The sequence below is a fragment of the Melanotaenia boesemani genome (genome assembly GCF_017639745.1).
Source record: "Melanotaenia boesemani isolate fMelBoe1 chromosome 2 unlocalized genomic scaffold, fMelBoe1.pri SUPER_2_unloc_2, whole genome shotgun sequence".
In the NCBI taxonomy this organism is placed as follows: Eukaryota; Metazoa; Chordata; class Actinopteri; order Atheriniformes; family Melanotaeniidae; genus Melanotaenia; species Melanotaenia boesemani.
The window spans coordinates 343,760-364,290 of record NW_024580583.1 but is presented as its reverse complement, the minus strand read 5'-3'; the positions used below and the strand labels follow the sequence as shown (position 1 = coordinate 364,290).

General features: G+C 42.2%; 1 protein-coding gene across 1 annotated transcript in view; it reads left to right on the top strand.

Moving 5' to 3' along the window:
• LOC121636043 (NACHT, LRR and PYD domains-containing protein 3-like) overlaps nucleotides 1-20,531 on the top strand; it is a 293,753-nt gene that overhangs the window by 38,522 nt on the left and 234,700 nt on the right. The window lies entirely within an intron of this gene.

Genomic DNA, 20,531 nt, shown 5'->3' with positions numbered 1-20,531 from the left:
GCACGTAGTCGCTCTGGACATCCTCTCAATGGAAGTAATGAAATAGTCTGCAATTACTTTGGGGTGGTTGTTTGTTCTGTAGGCTTCCATCCACACAACATAGCGACTGAAACCGTCAATGCACCCAATAATGGCAGTGCCATATGGCTTCAGTTTATCATAAGAATCCACATGCCATAGAGCGTTGGGGCCTTTGTTGTGGTGATGCCTGCGTCTCAGGCGCCGTGCCCGCCTGAGTTCAACGCCTTCAGGGTCAAACACCTTGATCAGCTGTCTTACTGTGTCTTGTGTTACCACATATCCTCTCTGTATTGCACGCAGGTGTAGCCATCGATACCCTTGCATCTGTCCATTACCGGCTGTTTCCTCTTGCAGGAATGCAGCCACGTCTTCCAAGTTGGTTTCTCCTCCTGAATAGTTGCAGTTTCTGACACAGTCCCTTCAAAGACGAATACTTATTATAAAGCTGTGTTTCTATCTATCTATCTATCTATCTATCTATCTATCTATCTATCTATCTATCTATCTATCTATCTATCTATCTATCTATCAAATCTGGTGGAAAATAGAAAAAACCTAAATAATAAAATAATATTTGAATACACATTAAAATAATTCCATGTAAAAATATACAAGTTATTAAGTGAGTAATTATAGAAAATAAAATAGATTTTCTTTGGTCGGGGTTAATGTTGGAGGGTTGGGGCTCCCCCTAATATAATGATCAGGGAAACACTGGTTTTCATTTATTTATAAATGAATGAATGAATATTTTATTTAAGTGTCATACACCTGCGTTCCAGCTCATATTGGCTCATTAGACACTATTAACAGGGACCCCTTGTGCTCTTTGGGGGAGGTCACAGATCCCAGATTGGGAACTACTGTTTTAGAGATTTAAAAGATCAAGATATATATTATGTATCGCTAAAGCGAAAAAACAAATCTTGATATCAGTTATAGGCCACATGGCCCAGCCCTACACATAGTTGGGCTTTTTGAAAAGACCCTTACAAACATGTAGACTTTGGGAAAGTTAATGTTTGAGGCAAACAGCCAGCAATCACCCAGCGAGCAGATGATACCACCATGTTCATGAAGCAGTTAGTAAATGGACTGTGCCAGTGCTTGCAGGTGATTGGCTGCTGATCCTGTGTCTGCAGCTCCGCCCTCTTCCAGGATTGGTCGCCAGCAGCTCCGTTGTCTCTGTGATTGGCCAGTCAGGAAGACTCCTCTATATAAGCTCCTGATCTCCTTCATTCTGGGCAGCTGTGTCAGACTGGAGCAGTTCTCCACTGAGGACTGGGTTCTGGCTGTTTACTTCTGTCCCAGGACGCTCCAGTCCTCAATACACCTAAAAGTAAACACTAAAGAGCGTATGGATCAATAAACATGCTTGAGAGTAAAGGATTGTTAGCTTTTATTTCCATTTAAAATGTCCCTTCTGGCTGGTAAATAAATACATGTAGAGAATTATTTATTCCCAGTCAACATGACCAGGAAACGTCCAGATAGCAGATATTTTATGGCCAGTTAATGTACTTCATTAGTGTTCTGTGTATTTAATTAGGATCCTCGTTTATAATCAGGGTTTTCCAGGATCGGGACCACTTGTGGAAAAGTGTTCAGTTCTTTGTTTGCTGGACTTTTATTTGTGATTTATTTTTTCTAATTTCTTTCAAAGACACTGAAAGCTGAGCTGCTGTGTTAGAGAGTTTCAACCATGTGAACAGTTGGACGGCACAAAACTTTCTACAAGTCAACAGTTCTAAATCTGAAATGATCTTCATCAACCCTCCTCACTGCACCGCCCATATTGAAGACAGTCTTGGTCCTCTCTCCTCTAACATCACCCCCTCTGCCAGAAACCTGGGTGTTATACTTGATTCCAATCTTAATTTTCATCTTCACATCAAAAAAGTCACCCAGTCCTGTTTCCTTCACCTCCGCACCATCAGTAAAATCAAACCTGTCCTCTCCCGGCCCCATTTAGAAAAAGTTATCAATGCTCTCATTTTCTCCAGACTCGACTACTGCAACTCCCTCCTCTCCAGTCTTGACAATAAATCCTCTCTCGCCTCCAACTTGTTGAAAAGGCAGCAGCTCGGCTTCTCACTGGTTTTAGCAGAAGACAACATATGACCCTGTTTTAGCCTCGCTGCACTGGCTCCCTGTACGTTTTACAATTGATTTTAAGGTTTTACTGATTACTTTTAAAGCTCGTTTAGGTCTGGCCCCCGGCTACATGACAGAGTTCCTGACACCCTACGAGCCTCCCCGCAGCCTTAGATCCTCAGGCAGGTCCCTTTTAGCCGTGCCAGGGTCCAAACTCAAGACCAGAGGTGACCCAGCTTTTTGGCTCCGAGCCCCTCGACTCTGGAACGACCTGCCTGAGGAGATAAGGCTGGCACCATCAGTTTCATCTTTTAAGTCACTTCTTAAAACACACTTTTATCCACTGGCCTTTTTATAACCTTTTTATTTACTTATTTACTTTATTTCTGACTCATTTATTGTCAGACTTCTATTTGTCTGTGGAAATGTACTCATGCATGTGTCTTTTCTTTGTTGGTTTTATTACCTTACTTTGCTGTGTGCTGTTCAGCACTTTATAAACCTTGTTTGTTAAAAGTGCTATACAAATAAAGATTTCTTTATTTCTTTATTTAAAAGAACAAATGTTCAGCTTTCATGTTTAGAGTGTGAACTCTCTTTATGTGTGATGGAAAGAAACTCTGGGTCGGCCTGATCCATCATATCTACCTGTAACGTCCAGCTGCAGCAGACCCAGAAAGAGTGCTGACACCAAGACCACCAAGAGACCAGGACCACTAGAAGAAGGACCTGTCTGGACAGAACCTGGGGAACATCAGAGAACAGGTTTATTGTGAACAATAGACGTCATTGTTGACTCTCTTGGTGCTGTCCAGGTCAGGTGTTTCTGGTGGCCTCAGGTGCAGCGTTGACTGCACTACAGTAGCTACTTCCACACTGTCTACATGTGGACTGTCTTCTTCTATGGTGCTTTTAAGAGCTTACTTATCCCAAACGCTGCTCCTGCCCCTATCAAACAAAGCCGCTACTGCAGTTTTAAAGCTGAGAGGGTTCTCACTTCACACAGTTTGTCCGTTCAGAGACACCGTAGTAAAAATGGTGGCACAAATGTGGCAGCTGCATGTCTGTGGACGTACGCCACGTAGATATAAACGTCTCATTGTAAAAGAATAAAACATGTTATTTTAGTAAAGTGTTTAGATGCCAATAGAAGCAGTTTCTGATGATATGTGACATTTTCTGTCAGTGACCTTTGTTTTTGTTCCACGCTGCACCTTTAAGCTCAGTTTTGAAGCTTCCTTTAAAGAACTCTGACATGTTTTTATATTTCAGGTTGCCTCACTTCAGTCCAGCCACGGTCATGTTTTTCCCAGCATGCATCATTCTGACCAGCAAACAGGGATTATTGCTTATATCCAGGTAGAAGTATGTTTTCAGACGGCCTGTACATGTTTTACTTTTCCCTGTGAAGAAATGCTGAGTGAAAAGTTGATGCTGAAATCAGTGGATCCATTCAGCTCAAAGACGTCATAAAAACTTGTATTTAGACTCAGTTTCAGCTCAGATGAATTAGTTATTAAACTGCATGTTTCTATGTGCAGTTAAAATGTTTCCAGTAAATTCCTGCATGGTGCAAGTTGTCAGTGATGTTTCCAGCTTTGATCCGTCATTATGAGCACGTTCCAGCCTGATGCAAAGCTGCCGTCTCCCTTTCACACTCGCTGCTTTAACACATTTATTACATGTTTATTACAACTGATGAGAGAACGCTGAAAAACCAACAAGACACATTTAACCAGCTTTTATTTTCATTTAGCTTGTGATAAAAATGTGAAGTATTAAATTTTTCTTAAACTCTGGTTTTTGGAGGCCATGTTGAAACAAAGTGTGAACGGGTTAAACATCAGTATTCTGCTTTACAGTCATGGTGGCCTGGAGCTTCCAGCTGCAGTTGGTAAAAACAGTTAAACTGCAAACATGCCCACATTAAAACATCCAGTCTGGAAGCAGCAAACCTACCATGCAGGTTTCTGGACTTTGGGAAGAAAGCAGAGATCCTGGGAAAAGCCCACATGGGCAAAGTGAAGAGGAAACTTCCACATAGCTGAGGTTTGACCACGGGGCCTTCTCTGGGAGACGATAGTACCTGCAGGGGATTTTATATCGGTGGGAATCTTTGACACAGTATTGAGGCCTTGAAGAAAAGTAGACTTGTATTTCCACTAAATAGACTCAGATGTGTGTGTGGGCAGCCTGAAGGAATACATGCTAACAAAGTAGCCTGAAGTGTTTGATTCACACATAAAAGCAGCTGCTGGAAAGTTGTCCACCTCCTCATGGCCTCAAACAGACGTCTCTGTTTTCTTTTAGCTCTGTGCTTCATTTGATGGAATTACAAGTGAGTTCGCTTTGAACATGTGATCAGAATGAAGCAGCACTAGACTGTCTGAAGGCGTATTTCCACCATTGTAAAGCTAAACTGAGCTGATGTCATTGGGACCAGGTCACAGATGCTTTAGAAATGACTTTGGAGGGAGAAATCATTGGTTTTTATCTTTTTATAAAGGTGGATTTTACACTGGAAATAAAAACGTAAAACTTCATATTATCTGGTTTAAGGTGAAATTCTATGTCCAGCTACAATCAATATTTAGTGAAATCCCTGCAACGGCTCCTGGATGTGAAAGTAGATTTTAGAGCCTTTTTGGAAGCAGAAAGTAAACTGAGAAGTTTTTATTTTTCTTGATTTAGATGTCCACTTCCACTTTTTTGGGCTTTTTGGCATCAAACTTGCATATTTGCTGCTTCTGCCATGTGTTTGCCTCCATATGTTGCTTTTATGTATTTATCCCTGGAAAGTTCCTCGTCTTCCTCCATCTGTTCCCGACTCTAGGACCAAAGTTTGGATTTGTAATCATGCTGATGTCCCACCTGTCCACTTCCAGGCCTCCCAGCGTTTATTTCTCCTCTAATGCTCCGTCAGGGACCAAGCAGTAAGGCAGCAGGATGCAGGTTTGCTTCAAAACTGCTTCATTTCCCCCAAAACCTGAAACCTGTCACCACATCCAGGATTTAACTAAACAGCCTGACAAGAGGCCAAATAAATAGAAGTAGAGTGAAAATCCGAAATAAAGAGAAGTGAAAGAAATGAAGGAATAAATGAACAGAAACAAACTTCCTGAACAATCAAACAGGAAGTTAAATACCAGTTTAGAAAAGCCAAAGTAAACACAAAGAGGGGAAATAAAATGGCTACTACATTTTGAACCAACCTCAAAATGAAGCCCAAACCCCCCCAATGACTCTGCAGTGTCATAGGGGGGTTGTGGTGGAATCCAATGAAGCTGCAGTAGTTTATCAGTCCTCAGACCTGGACCAGGCCTTTGCTGCACCAGGAAGGAGAGACTGAACCCAGGTACCTGAAAGAAAAGAAACACATGAATACGAACATAATCTGACCTCACAGCGTGAAGGTGTGTTCAATATTGTAGGTATGAGGAATGAAAGGAAGGAAAGAGGTGTGTGAAATAGTGTGTATCATGTTTAGACTTCTGCTTGCAGAGACAATGAAAGTGGAAATCTACTGGTGGTGAGGTGGAGATATTAGCATGTGTGGCTGGCCGTCACGCTCATACACAGGAAGTGGAGGAGAATGAAATGTGTTTATTGTCACGTCTTTGTTCCAGTTTGAACACAAGAATCTTCATGATGCAGTTTCCAGAAGTTTCCAGTCTGAAACGACATCATCACAACACAAGCACAAACATGTTGATAGCAGGAAAGAATCTGATGGAAAGGCCAGAACGTTCCAGATGTTTTTCCTGCTGGGATTAATGCATCATCTGAGCATCATTAGAACTGTTCACACTGAACTCGGATTCAGGTTTAAGTCCAACTTTAGATCATGATGAGCCTTCAAACAGCCATGAGATGAGCTCTGAACTCAGAGGATCAAAGCTTTTTCTCCTCTGAGTCTCCATCGTTCCCTCTAACATCTGCATCATCCAGCTGTGTGTGCATGGCTACAGCGGTCCAGTCTCATGAGTCCAGTCTCAGGTCCTGCTGGCTCTTCTTTCTATGATAAAATGGCAGCTAGAATCAGAACAAAGTGCAGGAAACTGTTGTTCCTGCTGCTGATGGAAACATCTTTTAATCCCATCAGTGATTCATGTTGAAGCTGATTTTAGAAGCTGAGTGTTTCTAAAAGGTTTCCTCAGACTTCCTCTGCTGGTTTAGTGTCGCTGCTTCTTTTCCGTGTAAAGGTTTGTCAGAAATGAGCTCTTCTGCTTCAGCATCACTGTTGGCTTGATTGTGTAGAAATGGCAGAAGTTTCTAGTTTAGCTCTGAAGTGTAAACTCTGGTTGAGGTGATGGCAGGATTAGCAGCTGCTCTCCCTGTTTGAGCCGCTACATGCATCAATACTTCACAAAGGCCTTAAAGGTCTGAATTATTTCAATGTGCACAAATGAGCTGCTTTTCCATCTTTAAATTCCCTGATGGTTCATGCAGGTTCAGCTTTTACTGCCAGGTGAGGTAGAAGCTCCAACCTTCAATTATCCCTGTAAGAAAGTCAGGAATGTTCAAATAAAAGCATCAAAATCTTCATTTAAAGAAACATGAAGCAGACTGAAGCTGATAAACTACATTTAAATGAAACAGTGAAAGTTTTCAGCTCAAACATTTAAAATTCACCTGCTGACTGAAAACAGATTCATGAAAGTTTATTTGAAATGTGGAGTTTGAAGAATTTAATCCAAAGTCAAACATCTGGAGACAGAATGGGAAAACTGAACATTCGACTTTTTGTTTCAGAAACTATTTCTGATGTGAAAAAATCTCTAATTCAACATGTGAAAGAGTGAAAAAGTCAAATGAAGGACAGAATGAGGCAAACAGAGCGACGCACTGGGAGGATTTTCATTTCCAGCATCATGAAGTGAAACTGACAAGAACTAAACACAAACCATGTCCAGTTGATCCTGGAAGAATCCCAGCTTCTATCTTTAAAGGAGGGAAAACAGGAAACATCCAAGGAATCATCTAGAAGAGTTTCATACGTGAATCTGAAAGGCTGTTTCTGAAGAAGACAGACGCTTCCAGACTGAACTCTGGTTAATAATGTCTGACAGGATCAAACTCTTTACACAACACAAACACTGAGGAAGAAAACAAGCTGAACAAGAAGCCAAACCCAGGAAGCAGAGGATGATGAAGGTGCTGATGAAGATGTGGAGGAAGATCAGAGTCAGAGGAGACTCTGTAGAAGGACAGAGTTCCAGCAGGACGCTCCACATACGCTGCTACTGCTGGAGACGGAGGAGGAGGACATGCTGTTCATCTGTTATTGTGAGAGACAGCGTAACCATGACGATGAGAGCAGCTCAGACTCCATGAGGATTCATTTCCTCCCAACACGCCGTCTTTACTGGTTCCTCTCCTTCTGGTTCCTCTGGAACTCACTGACAAACGTCTCCTCTCCACTAACATCCCAGTAACAGCGAGCAGTCAGAACATTTCCACACAGAACCTGAAGAGGGCGCCATCACATCTGTCTGGATGATCAGGACATGACTGAGGGACGTCCACTAATGGAAACTTCCTGTTGTTGTCAGACAGGTGGAGCTTCCTGTTCACCGTGTTTGCTTCCATTGACTTTCCAGGAATCTGATGGAGAGAACAGAACCAATCCAGATTCAGGTGTTGATCTATTGACACTTTGATGCTGACTTTGAAAGTGATGAATCCAATGAAAACACACACACACACTTTCTCAGACCTGGTCTCAGCCATCGCTCTCCAATAGGCTCCACTCTGAAAGGAGGAGGGGGGTCAGGTTTGGCTTCTGTCTCCATCTAATCCCTTCTCCTCTACATCTGACTGTTTTTAAGCAGCTTCATCAAACATGAGGGGAATGAATGAAATGTCTGAGCTCCTTGTGTGTGAGAAGCTTTCACCCCCAGCCTCTAAGAGACCAATCACCACTTTGACCTGCTTCTACTTTAATATGAGACTCCTCAGTGAGGACATGATGGAGGAGATGAAAAGATGCTGCTGACAGGAGGAAACTAGACAGGTGAGGTAGAAGTGGGCAGACAGGTATGAGGAGCTGTATAGGCCATAATTCATCCTCACACACACACAGTTTTATTCACACACACACACATTTTCTCTCTCACATACTGTACATATATTCTTACTCTCACATGCTCACATTTTCTTTCCCTCTTTCATTTATTTTCTCTAATTCAGTGGACGTAGTTAATACGGTAATATCTGCATGTAAGAATAGAACATGTATGTAGAAGAAGAGTGTGTGTGTGTGTGAGGAAAGATTTGGTGGAAACGGAAGGAGTTTGGTGGAAAAGGCAGGCAGTTTATGCTGCACTGTGATTGGCTGAGAAGCAGGTGCAGGTCGTCTCTAGTTCCCGCCTGACATGGATGGAAGAAATGAGACGCAGTGGTTTCAGAAATCTTTCATCATGACATGGTTGTGTTGGTCTCTTGAGCAGCAGAGGACGGTTCATCCGTCCCTAATAAAACTCAGACCGGGTCCAGCATCAGATGAGAGAACTCTTCAGACCTAAAGCCTCAGCAGTCCAGGCATGTACTCAAGACCTGGACCGGAGGGTCGCCACGGTCTTTAAGACACAAGACTCACAAACACTTTGGCAGCTGGACGTCCTGACCGAGGAAAAGGTGAAAATAAAATGTGAATAGAATCTCCAAGTGTTAGTTCCAGTGGACTAAGTCCGTCCTGTAGTGTGTGTTTGCTCATGTAGCTGCAGGCTGTGCTGCTGCTCCCATTAAAGAGAAACACACTTCTGAGAGTCATAGAAGCATCAGCAGTGGCAGCTGGGGAATAACGTGTTGTATGACATGTTGTCAGAGGACAGAAAGTCTTTCTTTGCTGGAGGCTGCGTTCACACCTAATAACCTGCAGACTCTAGACCCGGTCCAGTTGGGGGTCTGCTCCATTCTTCCTGCCCCAGTTAATGGGACTATTTTAATAACACACTCTCCTCACCAGAGCAGCTGTTACAGTCGTCTTTCCACCACTTATCTGGATCACACATTACATAATTAGTTTATTCACAAGCTGATGGGATAAAAATAAAGCTGGTAAAATGAAGCTGCTCTTTTATTTTTAGTCTTTTAGTAAAACACAAAGAAAAGTGACTTTTCTTTTAGGCTGAGTTTTATCAAACATGTTTCTGTCAGTTCAGATAAAGAGTTCTGGAAACTGCTTCCATCAGTCCAGTCACATCACTGTTGGAGCTTAGTGTGTGTTTAACACAACCAGCGGCCGTTTGCTCCGTCCGTAACCACGGCAACATGAGGATGTCTCAAAGCATTTACACTGGCTAGAGTTTGATTTAGTTAGTGAAAGTTTGCATGATTCATTTAACATTTAACAACTGTGGGAACTTTCTACAAACATCAAATATTAACTATAAAATGAATGTGTTCTATTTTCAGGCTAAAATCAGGATCATGATACTGGAAACAAGGACGTCGTCCTTCTTCCGGGACATCCAGCTGTTCTGTCATCAAACGTGGCACAAAGCAGGAGCTGCTGAACGAGGGCATGAACTGAACGGATCTGAATTCCAGAAATCTGGGACCAACGGAGTTCCTGAACCAATAAGAGACGCCTTTGGAGTGAAGCTGTCAGCTGATGTCAGGTCTGCACTTATATGTCATTGTTCTTTCTATCAATGTGTAAACGTGCTGTACTGACTACTGACATGGATTTACCTTCATGACTCATGTAGTAATTAATAAATTACATGTGGTAAATTCCTGCTGACTCATGTTATTGACGGTAGACCTGCTGAGTCATGTCCTCATGAAGGATGGAAAACAAGCAGATGTGTCGCTGCTTTATTGGAGCTGCGTGTTGTGCATTAATAAGTTTGTTGTTGTTGTGTTTTTTAAGGACTGTTTACTTGAAACTTTTCTACATTGTACTTGATGTTTTCCAGCCTAGAGTTTCTGACGGCATGTGGCAACAGACTGATTTCAGCCAAACTGCAGCTGGACAGCAGCTGGATGCAGATCTGATACACAAAGTCTAGAAATGGAAAGTTCTGTCCATCAGACCAACACAGCGGATTCTGGGATGTTCTGCTCTCTTGGTGAAACAAGCTAAACATTGTCAGTCAGCACTAATCTTTGTAACGTCAGCTCTTCATGAACTTTCTTTAAACTTTGTGTCTATGAACAAACTGAAGACGTGTTAAATTTCTAGCGAGGAGTAAATGTGGGGCTTTGCTCTGGAATTTGACTGAGATCTAATAATGAGGGAATCTGGTGCTCTACAGAGATGCCGATCACCAAAGTCTGGACAACACAGCTTTTAAAGAAACCAACTGCTGACTTTTCACATACTTTTCAGTTTAACGTGTAAATGACGTCTTTTTGTGCATTTTTACTGAATTTTATTTGAGTTTTTTTTCTTTTTAAACCAATAAAAACCTCTTCAATCTGTCTGTCTCTGTCTTAGATTCAGAGATGGACTGAAAACACTTGGTGTGCTGGACTAAATCCAAGCTCAGCTCTTCTGTGCTGGTCTCCTGCAGCCTCTCAGCTGATGTGGCCGACAGTCTTTTCATTATCCGCCACCTCCACCTGAATCAGGTTAATGGCTCAACATGCTTTGGCAGACCTTTAAAAACAAGCTGCTGAGAAAAGCCATTTAAAGTGAATTAGGTGTGCTGGTGAAGGAAATCTCTTAAAACCTGAACAAGTTCAGCCTTGGAGGACTGGAGCTGGACAGCCCAGCAATGACGAAGCAGAACTTTCAGTCTGATGAAACTCACATTTACATGAAACTTGTGTGCTTCTAAATGATCTGTATAATAACTGATTTCTGGATAACAATTAGAAGAAGTTCATGGATGTGATTTAATGTGATGTGCAATCCATTGCCTCTTACATGAACATCTTCATGAGCGTCTGAGTGCAGCTTCTATGAAATGTAGATGGACACATGTGGCATATTGTACAGTAAGAAGGGCAGCTCATCTGGTAAGTTCTACATATTTGTGCTACTTTGTGAACAATCTGAAACAAGCTTCTTCTAGCGGCCGAGCAGGGCTCTATTTTTCTCCTGCATAAAAGGTGAAGCTTTGTTTCTGCTTGACTCTTCAGCTGTTAGACAGTTTTTCTCCCAACTTCTAGTCTCACATCAGAGTCCACAAATTTAGCATTAATGATGTTTTTGTTTTAGTCTTTCTATTCAACAAAGGATGTTAAATGTTAACGTGATTATTTCTTTATGGCAGTTTAGTGAGTTCTCCAGAGCCAGAAGCTTCAATAAAATGTTTCCTGTGGGACTATTTTTCATACCAGGAACCTGTATAAAAGAAATATCTTTCAATGTCAACATGGAGGTTTGAGCTTGGAGTCACATTTAGAGACAAAGTTTCTGAACAGACCAATAAAAAACTTGAAATGGAGCCATTACAAAGCTTGGCACAGTGTTATTTGACTGGAACTTTATGAACTGGATGATATTCATTTTCTATTTGTCACATGATGGAAAACTGTTAGAAAGCTTCTCAGCATCAATCATATGGATAAAACCAGGAATTCCTCCTTCCAAGAAAATGCACAAGGCTGCAGAATAAATACACCATGATTTCCATCATCTTCACATGGATGAAGGTGCTGAAGAGAAGACGTTGTGGCATCACTGAGAGGAATATTAATAGATGAATAACAATATTATTGTGTGGAACTGCTGCAGGATCATCGTTGCCAAAGCCACTAAGGTAAAAGTGTCCTTCATACTTGGGTTATGTGTTGCTGCATTGTTGTTAACACCCTGCTGCCACAGCTGAAGAGGAGTTTGTCCTCCTTGTGGTGAAAGACGTGGTTATTCCACCCATTCTGAAACTCACTGGCAGCCCTTTGACTTGGTGGCAAATAGATGTAATGAAGACAAACGTAGTTCATGAAGAGAAACTAGTACACCTTGCTCCTCCATAAAACTGAACAGATCAGCAAAATGAAACCACACAACTGGATTCAGTTCTGCCCACAATCTCTCAGTTCTTCTGCTCTGACCTGCCAGTAACAACGCCGTCTATTTAATCCTCTCCTGTGATGCATGAAACGGCAACACCAGTGTTTTCCAGTCCGTCATCACGTCTCACTCTAGATGCTTTTCCAAAGTTCTGATGCCACAATGAAAAGGGACAAAACACTTGAGGCTCTGCTGCTGTCTGGACCAGCGAGGTAGATAATGGTCCAACTGAAGCATCAACACAGCCGTGAAACATCATCTTCAGTCTCACCAGCGTGTGCTTTCCATCTATGTGCCTGAGAGAAAGTCAGATCAGTGATTTATTAGTGGGAAAAGCAGAACAAGGCCCAGATTATACATCACAACTTGAAGACAAAACTATTTTAATGGCATTTTTCTTTCAAAGCTTCATTTAGTTGTATTTTCCTAAAACTGTGGATCCAGTACTTGTACTGATAGATTTACATTTGTATGTATTTTATGTAGTTCTGTGTATTATTACTACACGTGAACACGCTTAGCGAGTTTTGTTAAAGGACTTCCTGGTTTGAGAGTCACTTCCTGTTCAGGGAAGAACTTCCTGTGTCAGTGAAAGTGAGAGACACCAAGCAAACAACAAAAAGGGTTAAATACACAATATGTGTGTCAGAGGAGAATATATATGTGTGTGAGGACAATATATTTGTGTAAGAGGGTAAATGTGTGTATATGTGAGAGGAGAATGAATCCTGGCCTCTACGGCCCTCATAGACAGGTGAGGTAGACGTGGACAGACAGGTGAGGTAGACGTGGACAGACAGGTGAGGTAGACGTGGACAGACAGGTGAGGTAGACGTGGACAGACAGGTGATGTGTGGTCAGCTTCCAGATGAAAACAAGACTGATGGAGAAAAATCTGACCATTCAGATGAAATGAAGTCCTGGTCCAGTTCTTTGCAGGTCTGTTAATGAGTCCTTCATCTCAGCCTGGTGGGTTAAAGTGTGGAAACATGGAGACATGCAGGACGGGGTCCTGAGGACCAGGATGGACAAACACTGCTGGAGAACATCTCAGTGGTGCAGGTGAGGCTGTTAAAGAAGAGGAGGAAGGTCTGATGTTGCTCCTCCTACCTGTCCTCCTCCTACCTGTCCTCCTCCTACCTGTCCTCCTCCTACCTGTCCTCCCTCCATCACAGGTAGAAATGTGACTCATTCCAGGAAGCAGCTCACCTGTGCATCAGTGGAGATTCTTCTTCTTCTTCTTCTCTGAACAAACTGTAAGTGTGAACTTTCCTCTTTGTTTCTGGAATGTTTGGAGAACGTGTTCACTTCTGATTTCAGCTCCAACTTTGATCTCTGCTGTTTGAAGAAAAATCTACATGATGATCAGATTGTTATTTCTCTGAGGATCAAACTGTGGTTTTGTTGATGTGTAATGAGGCGGGAATGTGGCTCTACAGAACAACTTGAACTCTGACTTTCTCTTTGTGTTCACAGTAAAAACAGTCAGGCAGGTTTTTCAGGTTTTAAGTTCTGTGTTGCAACATTATTTCCTGGATCATAATCCACCTCCACCTTGTTTCACATAAACAGCTCCAGTTACAACAACGTTGGGACTCTGTGTAAAAGTGTGGAAAACCAGAATTCACTGATTTATAAACCTCATCAGGTCATATTTTACTCCCAATAGAAGATAAACAACATGTCATATGATGAAACTGAGTCATTTTACTATGTGGTGAAAAAAATATGAGCTGATAGTGAACCTTTTAAATGTATCCTGTCCAGCATCAGCAAAGTGATGGTCTGGCTGCTGTGTTGTGCTGAACAAATTTGCTTTGCCAAGAGGAGCTTTATGAGAATAAGGCTCCTTTTAATAAGAAGTGCTTTATTTTTATCTTTTATTTATTTTGAATTATTGAATTCATGTAATGTTGCTGGGCCTGACTGTTGAGGACAGCCAAAAAAGAATATTGAGGAGAAGTTAAGAGGAAAGTATAAAAAAAGAAAGTGGGGACAACGATAAAGTAACTAGAATCAAAGACCCTGAAGTCTAACCTAACACCAGACAACCAACTGCTACACCTGTACAGAAACACAACAGACCAACACAACACCTATATATATATATATATATATATATATATATATATACATATATATATATATATATATATATATATGTATATATATATATATATACATATATATATATGCATTGACTAAATAATGCATTTACGGTAGTAACTAAGTCATGTAATTAATTGCATTAACATTTTTAAGGCATTTAACATATACGCAGCATCCTTTATTACTGACTGCCAGACATGGAGGTGTCTATAGGCAAGATGGAAAAGTGCTTAGAAGGAGGAAACTAGCAGTTCGCTGTTCACACTGGCACATATTTACCCAAAAGTATTTGTTTTGGATGCACTAGCTAAAGTAAGCAACTTTTGTCAGTCTTATGTCCATCAGATCCACATCACTGTCATGGGCACAAGGGGACGTCTTCTCTAAACCATTGCGGCTCTGCAGATGTTGGAGAAACAGGTCTGATTACTTAGGGACCTCTAATATAGTGAGAGAAATTATAAACTGGTTCTGAGATACAATTCAGGGGAGCTCTCCTCTAAAAGAAAATAGCTGACAGGTGGAAGTAAGGATTAATACTTCAGATATGCTGGGGCGAGTCAAAACTTTAGACGGGGGCCAGGCATGGGGCGCTGATCAGGAAAAAGGTGGCTCAAATGAGATATAGTTTTCTAAGGTCATGATTTTATGTATCTGGAAGCTGGAGGCAGACTAGGCCCAGAGACCAACAGGCCTTCCTGGAGTACGAACCCAGCAACCCCAGCACAAAGATGACCCGGCACCCACCGAGAAGCGGAGGAAGGCCCCAGGCAGAGGCCCCGCAGCCTCTCTGATGGATTGTGTTCAGCTTTACAAGGATTTTCCACACTTTCATTTCTTCTGATTTAAATCAGAGTGATGCATGTTTAAGTTGTCTGGATCATTCTGACTGTACAAGATGCTGCAGCAAAGCTCTGGAAGCAACAGAAGAGCTCACATGGCTCCTGTTTGATGGTCTTCTTACTGGTTTCCAGTTCATGTGCTTTGTGGTGAGAACTTCTAGATGCTCTGCATGGACAAGCTCCTCAGTTCATTTCACATTTCTTAAAGCTGAACTCTTTAACTTTCACTCTCAGCTCATCTGGAGGATTGTTTTTAGCTCCAACATCTGGTTCACCCACTCAGAGATATTTTCTAAGTCAAACTGTCCCACTTCCACTGTGTTTAATGTGCTTCTGTTGTTTTATCTTCTTCTTTGTATTTGCTATGAAAATGTGAATGAAGTGAATTATTATTCTGCATAGTATGGTCCTCTTTGTCTTGTAAATAGTTTCATCATCATGGCCTGTGCTGGTCTGCAGCTCCATCCCTCCATCTGGTGTCCTGATAGAAGTCCAGCAGCTGAAGGCAGCTTCCTCTTCCTCACTGCTGTCTGACTGCATCCATCTGACTCTGATATGAAGCAGAAACTCAGAGCCAATCAGAGGAGGAGCAGCAGATGATGGAAAGGAGGATTTCAGTTGATGTTCAGATGAATGATGTGTGTTTCCTCTGCAGGTGAAGGTAGAAAGTGTGTGTGAGCTGATGTGAATCCAGCATCATGGATCAGGACAGAGAGGAGGGAGTCCCTCCCTCTAAAACCACTCAGAGGTGAGATGTCCATCTCTAACTGTCCATGACTCTTCTCCATGTCAGAGATCACAACTCACATCACCAAACATCTGAATTTACAGGAACCAGCCTGGACCTGGACATAAAGTTACACCAGGACACTTGATAATTCTTTTAAATTCTTTTTAATTCCAGTTAGAATGAGTGTGTCAGTATGGTTCCAGACTGAACTGAGGCCTTTCAGAGGCTTTTCATCAGCAGGCTGAGCTGGATGTGGATCTCTGATCAGGCTGGAAGAACTTCTGAGTCTGTCATCAACATCCATCTGGTCTCTTTGACAGCTCCTCTTCATCTGACATGAGCTCCTGTTCATTAGACATGAGCTCCTCTGAAAACATCTGTTCTGAACTTCAGCAGGTCTCTGATGGGTTTTAGGCTGAACTCTGAGATTTAATATTTCTACATTCCTACCAGGAACGTTAAGAGACTTAAAACTGGACCTGAACCTGGACCTGGACCTGAACCTGAACCTGGACCCAGCTGTGTCTCCATGAAGAGCGACCAGTCAAAAGGACATTTGATTGATTTCCATCAAAGTCGTGGATCTAACAGACAGTAAGTAGTTGTCAGTATAAAAATGTAAAAGTCGAAGCTGAACTCTCAGAATCAGGTTTTACTTTGTGTTGTGAATCTTTTTGCTTCTACAGTTTCTGAGAATCAGGACATTCAGATGGGCTCAAATGTTTAGACGAGTTGGATCAGACGGTTCAACCAGCAAACAGCTGCAGTTTGATCCTAAACCCAGTCAGACCAGTCTGATCCAGTTCTTTCCAAACTCAGACAGCTGGATTTCTCTAAGAACTCAGAAAGCTTCATGTTTCCAGTGTGAACGAGCTCCTCCTTACTGTTCATGCTGTGTGTTACATATGATATCCAGTCCTGACACTGTTAGGAAATAACATGCTGCTCCATGTAGAGCTTCTTTTTCTGGCTGACTTTGTCTCTTTAACAACTTTAGCTGAATGTGTTGCTGCTTCCAATAAAACCTTTGTTTCCATTTCCTAAACACAGTAAAGCTGCTTTGTGAACATGGAGAAAATAATAGTTTAAACTTGATGTTGAGTTGGTTTACTTGAACATTCAGAGGCAGATTTAAGTTTTTATTTTATTTTAGAAAGCTTCCAAACCTTCCAGGAAACAGAATTCCTGCATTTCCACATGGAAAGAATATTCCCTAAAACTCCCTTTGACTCACAAACAAACCAAAACTATTTCTGGTTTTAAAACTCTAACAGTTCCTCTCATGGTTCTCCATCTGACATCAGTCAGTCTGATCCAAGCACACACTGGCTGTGGCTGCCTTGCTCCAGGGCACCTCAGTACAGAGCTTCATGAAGGTGTTGGTGAGAGCTTCCTAAAAGCTGAAAGCAGCTTCTCCATGTGACAGAATGTGATGTGATTCTTCCTGATTCCTCCACAGAGTGGACCAGCAGAGCTCAGAGCTTCCCAGTGGTCAGTCTGCCCAGCAGCATCAAACACAGCTGGACTCCATATTTATGGTCTGTACATGTACAACAACTACTTTTCCATCTCTTCTGTCCACATCATCTCCATGCTGACCTTTGTAGACCAGTGGATTGTCAGTGTGTCCAACATGGATCTGATGTTTGGCTCCATGATTTCAGTCTGATTGTGTCCTTCATATCGTTTCTCTTCCAGCTGCTGGAGGACAACATGATCACTTTCATGAAGAAGGAGCTGAAGAAGATCCAGAAGCTTCTGAGTCCAGATTACCCAGAATGCTCAGTGTTGGAGGGTGAGGATGAGGAGCAGAGGAAGAGCAGCAGAGAAGCGTTAGTGAAGATCACAGTGGACTTCCTGAGGAGGATGAAGCAGGAGGAGCTGGCTGAGCGTCTGCAGAGCAGTAAGAGGATTTCTCTAAAGATTGAATCTGCTGGATAAACGACACATTTACTGATGTCTCAACACATGAACATCACATATTCACATCCTCATTCCTCAGAGGCTTCAAATCTTTACTGACTCTTCTTATTTCTTCTTTTCTTTCAGAACTTTGTCAACGTAAACTAAAATGTGGTCTGAAGAAGAAGTTCCAGTGTGTGTTTGAGGGGATTGTTAAAGCAGGAAACCCAACCCTTCTGAACCAGATCTACACAGAGCTCTACATCACAGAGGGAGGGACTGCAGAGGTCAATGATGAACATGAGGTCAGACAGATTGAAAAAGCATCCAGGAAACCAGACAGACGAGAAACAACCATCAGACAAGAAGACATCTTTAAACTCCCACCTGGAAGACATGAACCAATCAGAACAGTGATGACAAAGGGAGTGGCTGGCATTGGGAAAACTGTCTTAACACAGAAGTTCACTCTGGACTGGGCTGAAGACAAAGCCCACCAGGACATCCAGTTGACATTTCCACTGACTTTCAGAGAGCTGAATGTGCTGAAAGAGAAAAAGTTCAGCTTGGTGGAACTTGTTCATCACTTCTTTACTGAAACCAAAGAAGCAGGAATCTGCAGCTTTGAAGAGTTCCAGGTTGTCTTCATCTTGGACGGTCTGGATGAGAGTCGACTTCCTCTGGACTTCCACAACAATGAGACCCTGACTGATGTTACAGAGTCCACCTCAGTGGATGTGCTGCTGACTAACCTCATCAGGGGGAAACTGCTTCCCTCTGCTCGCCTCTGGATAACCACACGACCTGCTGCAGCCAATCAGATCCCTCCTGACTGTGTTGGCATGGTGACAGAGGTCAGAGGGTTCACTGACCCACAGAAGGAGGAGTACTTCAGGAAGAGGTTCAGAGATGAGGAGCAGGCCAGCAGGATCATCTCCCACATGAAGACATCACGAAGCCTCCACATCATGTGCCACATCCCAGTCTTCTGCTGGATCACTGCTACAGTTCTGGAGGATGTGCTGGAAACCAGAGAGGGAGGAGAGCTGCCCAAGACCCTGACTGAGATGTACATCCACTTCCTGGTGGTCCAGACCAAAGTCAAGAAGGTCAAGTATGATGGAGGAGCTGAGACAGATCCACACTGGAGTCCAGAGAGCAGGAAGATGATTGAGTCTCTGGGAAAACTGGCTTTTGATCAGCTGCAGAAAGGAAACCTGATCTTCTATGAATCAGACCTGACAGAGTGTGGCATCGATATCACAGCAGCCTCAGTTTACTCAGGAGTGTTCACACAGATCTTTAAAGAGGAGAGAGGACTGTACCAGGAGAAGGTGTTCAGCTTCGTCCATCTGAGTGTTCAGGAGTTTCTGGCTGCTCTTCATGTCCGTCTGACCTTCATAAACTCTGGAATCAACCTGATAGAAGAACAATCATACTTCTGGTGGTTGTTCACATTTTTTAGGAATCCAGATTTGAAACATTTCTATCAGAGAGCTGTGGACGAGGCCTTACAGAGTCCAAATGGACACCTGGACTTGTTCCTCCGCTTCCTCCTGGGTCTTTCACTGCAGACCAATCAGAGTCTCCTACGAGGCCTGATGACACATACAGAAAGTAGCTCACAGACCAATCAGGAAACAGTCCAGTACATCAAGGAGAAGATCAGCGAGAATGTGTCTGCAGAGAGAATCATCAATCTGTTCCACTGTCTGAATGAACTGAATGATTGTTCTCTAGAGGAGGAGATCCATCAGTTCCTGAGATCAGGACGTCTCTCCACAGATAAACTGTCTCCTGCTCAGTGGTCAGCTCTGGCCTTCATCTTACTGTCATCAGAAGAAGATCTGGAGGTGTTTGACCTGCAGAAATACTCTCCTTCAGAGGAGGTTCTTCTGAGGCTGCTGCCAGTGGTCAAAGCCTCCAGCAAAGCTCTGTAAGTACATATATAGCAGGATGTGGAGAAATATACTGCTGCTGTTTGTTCTGAGATCAGAGATAAATACAGGTAAAAGCTCAGCCTCATAGAAATTTGAATAAGTCATAAAGATGTGGGTGTAGACACTGAGATATTCTTAATGTGAGACTGTGTTGTTTGATTTTCACTGATCTTCATCTTCCTGAGAGATGTGTCATCAGAAGGAAATGCTGATGGACTGATTACTCTAACGTTTGTTCCTGCAGACATTTAAACATTTGGAACTATTCTTACTTATTTTTATTTACTCTGAGATCTGATTGGGTTCTACAGAGTTGGGTTCCTTTACTAAATAATGAAATAGAGATTTGAACAGTTTCAAAAGTTGCAGGACTTCTGAATCAGATCTTCCAAGATCTCTTGAATTTTGATCCGAGAATCTGGACATTAAACTGATTGCAGTTTGTGGTTTTCAGCATTTCAGTGGACAAGAACAGCTTCAAGATACATGACCATCGAAGTTCAGTAACTGGGAAAAATCAGACTATTGTAATAATGAGATCTGACACGTCTATATGCACTTCTGATATTTGATATTATGGAAAACCCTGGTCTACATTTTCCATTCATACTTGATGATGTAATCCTCAAACTTTTAGAACTTTTTAGAACATCTAGTCTTTGTTGAACATGGCAGCACCTACAGTCTTAGCATTAGCTGTGTTAATGTGAAAGCTTATAATCCTGCAAAACAAACTCCCTGTGAATGTCTTACTTTGTTTATACTCTGGCTTTACACTGCTGCTGTCATTGTATTTTTCTTTTGTGTTCCTCTCATGTTGTGACTGCATCACTTGAAAATATTAAAAAGAAAAACAAAGAAATCAGATCTTGTTAACTCCAGGAATCAGATCATGATCAGATTGTTGGTGTGCATGTAAACAGGCT